At 37.0% G+C, this 13,568-nt stretch overlaps 1 pseudogene; it reads right to left on the reverse strand.

Moving 5' to 3' along the window:
• Positions 1–309: 309 nt before the first annotated feature.
• On the reverse strand, positions 310–12,258 carry LOC140870757 (phenylacetaldehyde reductase-like; annotated as a pseudogene).
• Between the last annotated feature and the right edge of the window lie 1,310 nt (positions 12,259–13,568).

A 13,568-nucleotide genomic window follows, 5' to 3' on the forward strand; every position in this document is an offset into this window, starting at 1 on the left:
AATAATTTTTCATAGACAATCACTAGTATTGATTTCTGTAAAATTGATTTGTTTCCAAGTGATTATTTTGTCATGAGACACAATACAAGTACTGGATACTTGTGCATAATTATTACTGTATTATTTACTGTTTAAATTTATTTATTCCGCTACATATTTTTTTTAAGTGTTGATAACACTGAGAGATAACACTTACTCTAAAATTTTACACTTTAAAATTCCTGTTGAGACAACAAATCCTTTCATGAAATAAGAGTATGGCACTATATATTTTGGAATAGAGTGATAGCAGGGATGGTCATGAACCAAACCAATCCAAACCGATTATTAATATAATTTTTATTTCAATGGTACAATAAACGACTTATTGCTACATGCAATGGATTATGAGAAGATACGAGTCCCTATCAAGATATTGTTGCTGGCAAATTCAGATAGGAAATTTCTCTCTTTCAAGCTTTCAACCATATCCTTCAAGCTCGTCTCCAATGGCGTAAAAACAACGCCAAAATCTTGTGCTCTCTTATTGCATACCTGGAAAGTTGGATCCCCTGGAGTATTGTTGCAATAAGTGAAAATGTGTTAAGCCAGTTAACATTTGCAGAATATGAGATACTCGAATGCTGCTAGCCATGAAAGCATAGCATAGTCAAAAGGGAAAAATGGATCATTTATTTAGAAAAATATGTTGCTATTGAATATGAAATTGGACAACAGAATTATATGTCTGAACTTAGTTTTCTTGTCTTGTACAGAAAGTAAAGTGGTTGTGCATAAATGGTTTGAAAGTTTAAGAAAGGATGGTGACATTCCAGCATCGTGTTTTTAAGGCACACGATTAACATATAAAAGTTGATTTTCTTGAGAAATGAAAGATCAATGGGGAGAGTGGAAACTCTAAACTGTTTGAACAGATGATAAACTTACATTGTGGGAAGGTCCAAAGAGGGATAAAGCTTCTGTAAAACCTCCAAAACTTCCTCGGGAAGTCGCGCGTTTACAGTCAAGAGGTATTTTCAAATGCCAAAATATGTGCTTGAGCAACATCTCTCACGTCACCAAACACATAGTATGGGTATATTTTCTTATCTGTAAATTGTAATAGAATCAGCTAAAATGCTCTAGAAATCTGAATTGGCGAAAAGTAGTGTAAATCTTTTTACGCACATCAAGCTCACAAATTCCTCAGAAGTGGTATTGAGTGTAGGGTGAAGGAGAGGACCGATCACAAATCCAGGATTGATTACAACCAAGTCTATTCCATTTTCTTTGGAGAATTTCCACGCAGCTTCCACTGCCAATGTCTTTGAGAGGCCATACCAGTCCTGCTAGCATGAGACGTGATGTTTGGATCAAAAGGATTTTGGATTTGTTTTTCATAAATCCTAGTATTTTTCAAGAAACAGTGTATTGCATACAAATTCTGGGGTATTTTAATAGAAACAAACGATAACAGAGTTAGAATTAACAACATTAGATGTCTACGATGATCGTCTAGAGTTTGGATCCCATGATTGAAATGTTGGAGCACGTTCTCGGATCTGTCAGATCTGATACCCGTAGCAGCGGAAGGTTTAAATTTTTTTATTTTCTGATCTGAAACGATTCCAGATCGTGGGTATCAAATCCTTACGATTAAAATAAATAAGTAAAATAAAGCAATTGTAAATTTTACCTCTCAAGTCTCAACTTGAGGTTATGCACTCCAACAGATAAATCTGCTCTTCTTGTATATCCCAGGAACTGATGACTTGATCAACTTTCTGAATCAGGTCCACGAACAGAAATCTAAACCCTTTGACAGACTGAACTAGAAAGTCTATCAGAAGTTTCTACGAAGAGATTTAACAGATCTGATCTGGTAAACCAGACTGCAATTTTCGAAAATTGCAGACTGGATTTTCAAAAAATTGGAGATTGAAATTTCGGCCAACCCTAGGGAGAGAGCTCTCTAGGTTTTCAAAATTATGAGCTTAATTATTTAATTTCTGTACTGCTATATAACTTATTTATAACATGGGTTGCTAACAGCTTAGGGCCCGTTAGTCATAAGTTCAAGCCTGACAAGTAAAGCCCGCATGTTCAGAAATTAATATAAAATTCATCGTGACTTAAATTGACAAACCAATTTTACCAATGTGTACAAAAACCTTTTCTGCACATTTTAAAGTCAAGATAAATTTTCTGAATCTGAATTCAGTGGTTTCCAAAAATGGCATCCATATGTCATTTTAGGAAATCTCACTCCCTCTACTCATTTATAAGAAGTCCTACTTCTAATTCACTAAATTTAACTTATTAAATTTAATTATCTCAACGGGGGTTAAAAATCTATTACTTGTGTAACCCTCAATGGTTCAGGGATACAGCTAGCCGTGGGCCTATAACTCCTTTGTGACTCGGAACAATAATTTCCGACTTGCCCATCGAATCATGGTAAGAGCGCCTAGCAACATCGCCCCATGATTCCCTAGGTATCACTGATAGTGCCTGCAAGAACCAGCGGATTTTGGTTAGCGTACAGTACGGTCCCTTCATCCATATATCCTGATCGAATCAATAACCATTGGTATATCGAGAGTCGTTCGAGATTCGATAACTATGCAATGCATCTTGAAGATCAAATAGTGACATCGCATGTGCAACTAGGAAACCAAGTAACCTAAAGCACATCATGTACTCTGGCCAGAGATTTGTCACACTAATATCTCCTCAGATCGCATAGGATATCCACACTCGCAAGCGTGTGGTGAATCCTTGACAACAAATCATTGACTCCTATATGTGTCGTAACTGTACCCAATATCGACACCTGATGACCCTCATAGAGTTGGTAAACGAGTCAAAGTACAGTACTAGCATATAGAGTTTCCATGATGTTTCAAGTAGTAAGGACTAATGGTGTACAACCAAAACCACGGACTTTTCCACTCAATTAATGAAAACCATTTAGAAAGTCCGAATAGGGTAGTTCGATCATTCATCCAATCAATATCCATTTGCATGCTTCGAACATCTCTATGTTCCATACCAATGAAACGTGGTACTAGGCATCGCAAATGCTAGTCTCAATCTTTAACGATCCTTATCCTTATTGCGGACGGCTCAATTGACTAGGAACTGGTTTAGAACATACAGTGATTACAAGATGTGTTTCATGATATTCATCCATATCCACTATCACATCTTGCATGCACTTTAGTATATTCAAGGTCTTTATCTAAACATCGTATAGCACGTCACAACATAACAATATGATAAAAGATAAAGTAAATTCCAATAAAAAGTGTAAATTATATTAAACAAAGATTGTTTACAAATAGAGTCATAAAGGCCCTTAGCCACAAGTTGGCTAGTAGGGCACCCACTCTTTCAATCCCCACTTGCCCTAAAGACAACTAGTCATACAACGTAGTCCCATTGCTTTGCGATGTTTGTCAAATAATGGTCCTGGCAAGGGCTTAGTAAGTGGATCAGCGATATTGTCTGCAAAGGCCACTCTCTCGACAGTAATGTCTCCTCTTTCCACAATCTCCCGGATGATGTGGTATTTCCTCAGTATGTGTTTGGATCTTTGATGAGACCTTGGTTCCTTTGCCTGAGCAATGGCACCAGTGTTGTCACAGTACATCGGGACTGGACCAACAGCTTCAGGAATGACCCCCAACTCTTGGACGAAATTCCTCATCCAAACGGCCTCTTTAGCAGCAGTTGATGATGCAATGTACTCTGCCTCAGTGGTGGAATCCGCTGTGGTGTCCTGCTTGGAACTCTTCCAAGAGACAGCACCGCCATTGAGCATGAATACAAATCCAGAGGTGGATTTCGAGTCATCCACGTCGCTTTGGAAGCTAGAGTCGGTATATCCTTCCAATTTCAATTCTCTTCTCCCATAAACCATGAATATATTCTTAGTCCTTCTCAAGTACTTAAGAATATCCTTCACAGCTTTCCAATGCATTTGACCGGGGTTGGCCTGATATCTGCTCGTGACACTCAGAGCAAAGGCTACATCCGGTCTGGTAGATATCATCCCATACATGATACTACCTATAGCTGACGCATATGGTACGTGTGTCATTTTCTCTATCTCTTCGTCAGTCTTGGGAGACATTGACTTGGATAGAGAAACTCCATGACACATAGGTAGATGTCCTCTCTTTGACTTATCCATAGAAAACCTCTTCAATATGGTGTCGATGTAGGTCGCTTGAGTGAGTCCTATCATTCTCTTAGACCTATCTCTATAGATCTATATTCCTAGAATATAGGACGCCTCACCCAAGTCCTTCATCGAAAATCTACCTGATAACCATATCTTTGTTGACTGCAACATCCCTATATCATTCTCAATGAGTAGGATGTCGTCAACATAAAGCACTAAGAATGTCACAGCATCCTTAACTACTTTCTTGTACACGCACGGTTCCTCCGGGTTCTTGATGAAACCAATGTCTTTTATTGTTTCATCAAATTTTTGGTTCCAATTTCTTGACGCCTGTTTGAGATCATAAATTGATCTCTGAAGCTTGCATACCTTATACTCGCTTCCCATGGATGTGAATCCCTCGTGCTGCATCATATAGATCTCTTCCTTAATGTTTCCATTAAAGAACGCAGTCTTCACATCCATCTGCCATATCTCATAGTCATACCATGCCGCTATGGCAATTAAGATTCTTATGGACTTGAACATTGCGACTGGTGAAAAGGCTTCATCATAGTCAACACCTTGTCTTTGTGTATAACCTTTTGCGACCAATCGTGCCTTGTAGGTCAGCACCTTACCATCAGGCCCAAGTTTTCTCTTGTAATCCATTTATACCCTATAGGAACAATTCCATCGGGAGGATTTACTAGAGATCAAACATGGTTTGCATGCATGGAGCCTATTTCAGACTGCATGGCTTCAAGCCATAAATTCTAATCGGCATCAGAAATTGCCTCCTTGAAGTTTCTCGGATCACATCCAATGATTGGTTAACTTTGATCCCCTTCAAGTAGGAGATTAAGTCGAACAGGAGGTCTAGAAGCACTTTCAGATTTTCTAATAAGTGGCGTGTCATTTATTGGTTCCTGAGGTGTGGGATCGTTATTTTGTATCTCTGGTTCTTCTCGAACTTCTTCAAGTTCCATCATCTTGCATTTTCTTTCAAGTAAGAACTCCTTCTCCAGCAAGGTGGCATTCCTAGAAACAAATACTTTTGTTTTAGTAGGATGATAGAAGTAATATCCGATCGAATTCTTCGGATACCATACAAAATAACACAAGGTGGATCGACTATCCAGCTTATCTCCCATTGTCTGCTTCACGTAAGCAGGACATCCCCAAATCCTCAAGTACGAATACTTAGGAGTTTTTCCAGTCCATAATTCGTATGGAGTTTTATTCACTGCATTAGTGTGGACATTGTTCAACAACAATACCGCCGTTTCAAGTGCATAGCCCTAAAACGAAGGTGGGAGCTCAGTGAAGCTCATCATAGACCGAACCATGTCCAACAGAGTTCGATTACGACGCTCTGCTACACCATTAAGCTGAGGTGTGGCAGGAGGAGTCCACTGAAAAAGAATTCCATTTTCTTTCAGATAGTTTAAAAACTCGGTACTCAAGTATTCACCGCCTCGATCAAATCGAAGTGCTTTAATACTTTTTCCTAGTTGATTCTCTACTTCAGTTTTGAATTCTTTGAACCTTTCAAATGATTCAGATTTATATTTCATTAAATATAAATACCCATACCTTGAATAATCATCAGTAAAGGTAATGAAGTATGTGTGACCAGATTGCACAAACATCTGTATGGATCAAATCTAACAGATTTTGACTACGCTCAGGATTTCCCTTAAAAGGTGTCTTAGTCATTTTTACTTTCAGGCAGGACTCACAAATAGGTAGAGAGTTTATGTCTGACATATCAAACATGCCCTCTCCCACTAACTTGTTCATCCTCCGTGAGAAAATATGACCTAGTCTAGCGTGCCAAATATTTGCTGGGTTTTGACTATCGTTCTTTCTTTTTATTGTTGTTATCGGTTTATCAACATAATTAACTGGAACGTCTTTTAATTTCAATTTATATAGATCGTTTTCAAGTTGTCCACATCCAATCAAACATTCATTCTTGTAAATATTGCAAATCCCATTCACAAAATTTCAAGAAAAACCATCTCTATCAAGCATAGAAACAGAAATAATGTTTTTAATCAAATCTGGCACAAATAAAACATCTCTCAGAAATAACTTAAAATTTTTCTGCAAAATTAAACAAACATCTCCCACAGCTTTGGCTTCAACTCTGGAACCATTTCCGAGCCTCAACTGGGTCTCACCCATCCTCAGCTTACGACTTCTTGACATCACCTGCAAATCATTGCAAATGTGAGATCCACATCCGGTATCCAATACCCAAGAAGTAGTATTAAGTGAAACATTTTTTTCAATATAAAACATACCCTTCGCAGTTTGCAACTGCTCGAGATATTCTTTGCAGTTACGTTTCCAGTGACCGGATTTCTTGCAGTGATGACAAACATCTTCAGACTTGTCCATGTTAGAAGCTTTGGTCTTGTTCTTCTTCTTGGGCCCAGTTTCTTGGGTGGAGCGGAACGTTTCTTACCCTTTGCACTTGGCCCCCTCTTAGCAGAGGAAGAGGAGCCCACCAAGAGAACTGGTTTATCCTTCTTGAATGTGGCCTCATAAGTGACAAGCATATTGACCATCTCTTCAATGGTGGCCTCTAGCTTGTTCATATTAAAGTTCACCACAAAACCGTCAAACGATAAAGGAAGAAAAAGAAGCAGTAAGTCCGCACACAGTTCGTGCTCCAACGTCAACTCGAGGGTCACCAACTTTTCACTGAGCCAAATCATGCGTACCCCATGCTCACGGACCGAAGTCCCTTCTCGCATGCGGCACGTCATTAGCTCCTTGACAGTGGAGTACCTCTCAGCTCTTGATTGAGCCCCAAAAAGATCCTTGAGGTGCATGTGTATGTCAGCAACATTCACGGCATTCTCAAATCGCCTCTGGAGTTCATCAGACATTAAAGCTTGAATATAGCATTTGGCCTTGATATCATGGTCCCACCATTTATCAAGTTTGGCCAACTCTTCCGGACTCACATCAGCCGGTGCTTCCTTCGGAGGAGCCTTTTCTAACACGTAGAAAATATTCTCCGAGGACAAGACAATCTTCAACTTACGGAACCATTCCATATAGTTTGCGCCAGTCAGCTTGTGTTGTTCGAGAATAGAAACAGTGGTTTACGCGAATTCATTATAACGATATACTGAAAAGATAATAGACAATAATCAGTGATTGTTTAATTAATTTACTAAGACATAAAATAAGGCGAGTTTAATTTTATGAATTACTCTCTCACTATTTTAACGATTTCACCACCCTCTAGTGAAAACGAGAAAACCATTTTCTTTAGTAGGAACATGGAGCCCAATTTACAAATTATAGTTCCGAATAAAATCAGCCAATTATAATTTTAAAAAGGTCGAGTTCAATTGCTGCTAGAGCAACCTCCATGTTTTTACCTTATATCCAATAAAGGACCCAATAATATGACGCCGTTTAAAGTGATATTTCAAGTTGACCCATCAATATTAAGTTATGATGAGCGGTCGTCATGTGGACCCCCAATAATATGAGGTTATCCCATGGGAATTCTACCCAACTTACAACAATTGTCTACTCAATGCATAGCTTTCCGGCGAACGGGCCTTCCCAATAATATGAAACGAACCACGGTCGCGGGTAGCATCTATCATGCATTGATAGTTGATGGAAGGTAGGAAAATATAAACTATATTTAATTTCCCTTTTATTAAACTTGATATTAATTTTAAATCATATTTAAAATGAGGAATTTTAATTTTGAAAATTTGTCTCATCATTTAATAAATTTGTATGTTTGCAGGATTCATGCAATTTAGTCTAAACATGCATACAACAATAATATCAAATATTAAATAAAGGATGATCGATGCCTAGATCTAATCGACCCGTGGTTGCCAATCATGAGTCTAAGTCCAATCCTATGTGATATGCAAGTATGCAATGCAATCCTATTACATTGAGCTTCCAATTTACATTTCTTCGGTCTTTATGTTTGCTGGGCCCACCATTGTCTTCAAATATTTATCTCCCACTAAGTCTAATAAATTTACAATAAATTTCAATGATAAGTAGGGGATACATATTTAAGGGTGGGAACGGACCATAAACCAGACCCACTTTTATTACAAATGACAAATCAAATTGGGCCATAATACAAGCCCATTAATAAAATCCAACAGCAATAATAAAACCAAATGTAAATAACCTAACATACACCTAAGAAATTGGTCATAGCAATCGATCATCCTTTTATCCAATTATTTAATTCAATTAAATGATTGGATAACATGCAATTCAAAATGCCAATAAATATAAATAGATAAAATCACATTTTATACATAAAATCCCATTTTATATATAAAATCATATTTTATATATAAAATCATATTTTATCTAGTTTATCCATAAAATCATATTTTATACATAAAATCTAATTTTATATATAAAATAATATTTTATTATCAATTGTACCAAAATAATTCATTTTCATGAAATTTAATTTATTGGACTAAATATATAAATTTTCTAAAAATTCAAATTTATCCAAAAATTAATTTTTTTTAAAAAAATCCGGGTTCAAACAAATTTTACCCATTGCCTCGTGGACCCATCGAAACAATTTTTGATCGGGAAAAAAACTGGGCCCAATAACCATTAAGGGCCGAAATTCATAATTTCATAAAAATTAAAATATAATTTTTCTGGGCTGCCCGGGACGATCCCGGGCAGCCCCCGACCATCGGGGGCCCAGCCCACTTGCTGGGCTGCCGAGCACGGCCCAGCTGCGCGCTGGGCTGCTGGGGCGCCGCTCGCAGGGCAGCGGCTGTCCGCAAATTTTTTTTTTTTCGTTTTTGTTTTCTGAAAAACCGAGGCTTTGTACAATCGATAAATTTTAATCGTTAGATCTGAGAGCAATCTGTCTCTGATACCACTGTTGGAACACGTTCTCGGATCTGTCAGATCTGATACCCGTAGCAGCGGAAGGTTTAAATTTTTTATTTTTTGATCTGGAACGATTCCAGATCGTGGGTATCAAACCCTTACGATTAAAATAAATAAGTAAAATAAAGCAATTGTAAATTTTACCTCTCAAGTCTCAACTTGAGGTTATGCACTCAAACAGATAAATCTGCTCTTCTTGTATATCCCAGGAACTGATGACTCGATCAACTTCCTGAATCTGGTCCACGAACAAAAATCTAAACCCTTTGACAGACTGCACTAGAAAGTCTATCAGAAGTTTCTAAACGAAGAGATTTAACAGATCTGATCTGGTAAACCAGACTGCAATTTTCGAAAATTGTAGACTGGATTTTCGAAAAATTGGAGAGTGAAATTTTGGCCAACCCTAGGGAGAGAGCTCCCTAGGTTTTTGAAATTATGAGCTTAATTATTTAATTTCTGTACTGCTATAAATTATTTATAACATGGGCTGCTAACAGCTTAGGGCCCGTTAGTCATAAGTTAAAGCCTGACAAGCGAAGACCGCATGTTCAGAAATTAATATAAAATTCATCGTGACTTAAATTGGCAAACCAATTTTACCAATTTGTACAGAAACCTTTTCTGCACATTTTAAAGTCAAGATAAATTTTCTGAATCGAAATTCAGTGGTTTCCGAAAATGGCATCCCTATGTCATTTTAGAAAATCTCACTCCCTCTACTCATTTATAAGAAGTCCTACTTATCATTCACTAAATTTAACTTATTAAATTTAATTATCTCAACGGGGGTTAGAAATCTAGTACTTGTATAACCCTCAATGGTTCAGGGATACAGCTAGCCGTGGGCCCAAAAATCCTTTGTGACTCGGAACAACAATTTCCGACTTGCCCATCGAATCATGGTAAGAGCGCCTAGCAACATCGCCCCATGATTCCCTAGGTATCACTGATAGTGCCTGCAAGAACCAGCGGGTTTTGGTTAGCGTACAGTACGGTCCCTTCATCCATATATCCCGATCGAATCAACAACCATTGGTATATCGAGAGTCGTTCAAGATTCAATAACTATGCAATGAATCTTGAAGATCAAATAGTGACATAGCATGTTCAACTAGGAAGCCAAGTAACCTAAAGCACATCATGTACTCTGGCCAGAGATTTGTCACACTAATATCTCCTCAGATCGCATAGGATATCCACACTCGCAAGCATGTGGTGAATCCTTGACAACAAAGCATTGACTCCTATATGTGTCATAATTGTACCTAATCTCGACACCTGATGACCCTCATAGAGTCGGTAAACGAGTCAAAGTACAATACTAGCATATAGAGTCTCCATGATGTTTCAAGTAGTAAGGACTAATGGTGTACAACCAAAACCACGGACTTTTCAAATTAATTAGTGAAAACCACTTGGAAAGTCCGAATAGGGTAATTCGATCATTCATCCAATGAATATTCATTTGCATGCTTCGAACATCTCTATGTTCCATACCAATGAAACGTGGTACTAGGCATAGCAAATGCTAGTCTCAATCTTGAGCGATCCTTATCCTTATTGCGGACGACTCAATTGACTAGGAACTGGTTTAGAACATACAGTGATTACAAGATGTGTTTCATGATAGTCATCCATATCCACTATCACATCTTGCATGCACTTTAGCATATTCAAGGTCTTTATCTAAACATCGTATAGCACGTCACAACATAAAAATATGATAAAAGATAAAGTAAATTCCAATAAAGAGTGTAAATTATATTAAACAAAGATTTTTTACAAATAGAGTCATAAAGGCCCTTAGCCACAAGTTGGCTAGCAGGGCACCCACTCTTTCATGAATTTTTCTGGATCTTGACGACTCTTCAAAAGATAAAAAACATCAACTAAAAAGTAATAAAATCTTGGTATTCCTACAAGCACAAACCTTGATTTCTTCACAGAATACCGGATCCGAAAACCATGTTTCATCGACTATAACATCCGGGCCTTTGGGATTGCAATTGGAAGTAACCGCAGAAATAGAGGACGTCAGCACTACTCTTCTAACAGATGGTTCTTTGCTGCAAGATATCAGGACATTTAATGTTCCGTTGAGTGCCGGTTCTATCAGTTGTGCCTAAACATAGAATGTAGATAAAATCAAGAAATTAGTGCCATGATGCAGAATAAACACAGATATGTAATGCCAAGAACAATCTGAAATGAATCTAAACGCTGGTCCTGAAACTCCCAAATGCATTCATATGCACATAATATTGAATTTTGTTCTTCCTAACTGAAAATATTTAGTGGTAAAAAATAGTTGAACAAAGAACTAAATAACTGACAAGATTTCAAATTCATCACAATGAACAATGAGAATGATGAGATCAAGTCTTCCAAAAAATAATAATAATAACTAATTACGGAATACAATAGAATTCGAGAAAGAATTAAACATGGCACAAATCATGCACAAGACAATGAATCTGTTGGTCAGTTGCGTCAAATAAAACTGGTGATGTTGTGTGAAAGACCCCTTCATAACCATGAACAACAGAATCAAAAGATCCATCTTCGAATAAGTTGGCTTTGAACAAGTGTAATCTGTCCTCAGCTCCCTCGAGTTCTTTCATGTGGGCTAACTTATTTGGATCACCTGCATATATTTGAAAGTGCTTAAACAAATGTTGATGGCAGATATATATATCTTGAAGAATCTTACTCCAAACACAAACCATAATTTTTTTGTATGCATTCAAAGTAGACCAGACTAACAACATCTATACTCCAAAGAACCTAAGATTTTCTTCGCAACACACAAACATCATCATGAAGCAAAGGAGGGATGGCGACAAAAATGTGATAATTAGTTTAGTCTCTAACAATGAACACGGTAAATCTATTGTCACACCCAAAAAACAAAAACAAAAACAAAAACAACAAATGCACAAAATTGCAAGGAAAATTCTTGGTTATATTCTGAGTCAAAGAAGCAACCAACATTAATTAACTTGAAGATTACCAAGAAACTAATCACAAAAGAAATTGAAGATATATAACTACTGACTGAGGTTTCTAACAGTGGCTTTGACAGTGTAACCCCGCTGAAGCAGAAGCTTAACGAGCCATGATGCAATGTAACCCGATGCTCCAATCACACACACTACTTTTCCCTCTCTGCTCATCCTCACTCCATCGAGTTTCAGTCGGAACTCTGCTTCATTTTTATAAACGTATTCAAATCACCATGACACACGTCCATTGTTTAGTATTATTATTATAAATCATTCTCAATTCTTCTAAGAGCAACGACAGTGGTCTCCAAATGTCCTCTACACACTGCAAATGTCCCCATGTCCAGACATTTCCATTTAAAAAAACAAATAAATTTAATTTCTATTTAATGTTTTAAAGTTTATCTATTTAATTTTTGAAGGTTGTGATTGAAAGGAATATTTTATTCCTTAAAATCATCCTATTTTGAAAAGATTTTATTTAAACATCTTTTGCCTTTCTTGGACATGAAGTTATTTATTTCCTTGAATAAACTGATTTGAGATTTTGATAAGCTCATTATAATATCTTATCTAATATATTGTTTTCATATTATGTAGATTTGATATGAACAAATATAGAGAATCCTATGCCTACAAGAAAACATCTACAAGGAAGGATTCTAGTCTATATATTTGAGAGATCGACCGACATATAGAGAGATTGATGAGCTTCAGATACGTACGTTGAGGAAGATTTTCTAAAGCCTTGTTGAGGTCGTTCTCTTACTTGATTGCCTTGAAAAATTGAAGAGCACTCGAAGATTAAAGATCAAAGAAGTGTTTCGTCTTTACAAGTTTTGGCATCAAGAGTTTTTCTCCTTACTTTGTTTTTGTTATTCTAGTTCATATATAATTTTTAGGAGAACTTTTAATCTTTAATTTCTCACTTGTTTGAGAAATCGACTTTTACAATAATCACTAGTTTTAGGGTTTGTAAAACTATTTGAAAGTTTTCTAGGGAAGTTTTTTCCTGAGGCGCTGCAAGAGTATTTTATACTATTGCTTAAATCATTTGAGTCTATTTATTTGGTTGCTTATTTATTTTATTAATGCTTAAATTATATTCTGCTGCAAATTACTCAAGGTGTTATTGTAGGTGTTGTCAACACCTTGTGACAATACCTCAAACTGTTTATGTGCAACCCCAATTCCCTTACAAGTGGCATCAGAGTCATATTCTTGATACACTAAGAACTGATCTTGGTTTGTTTATTTTATTACAGGGAATAAGATGGACTCATCGTCTGTTGCAAACTCGTTTTTGAAACCTCTGGTCCTTGATGGCACGAATTACGCACTATGAAAGAATAGGATGCGATATACTATTAAGGCTATGGATGTTCGTGCTTGGCAAAGTATTCTGACTGGTTGGACTCCTCCAAAGACGCTTGATGAAGATGGAGACTACATCATCAAGCAAGAAGAAACTTGGACTGCCGAGGAAACAC

This window comes from Henckelia pumila, unplaced genomic scaffold (assembly GCF_033568475.1).
Source record: "Henckelia pumila isolate YLH828 unplaced genomic scaffold, ASM3356847v2 CTG_19:::fragment_3, whole genome shotgun sequence".
Classification (NCBI taxonomy): Eukaryota; Viridiplantae; Streptophyta; class Magnoliopsida; order Lamiales; family Gesneriaceae; genus Henckelia; species Henckelia pumila.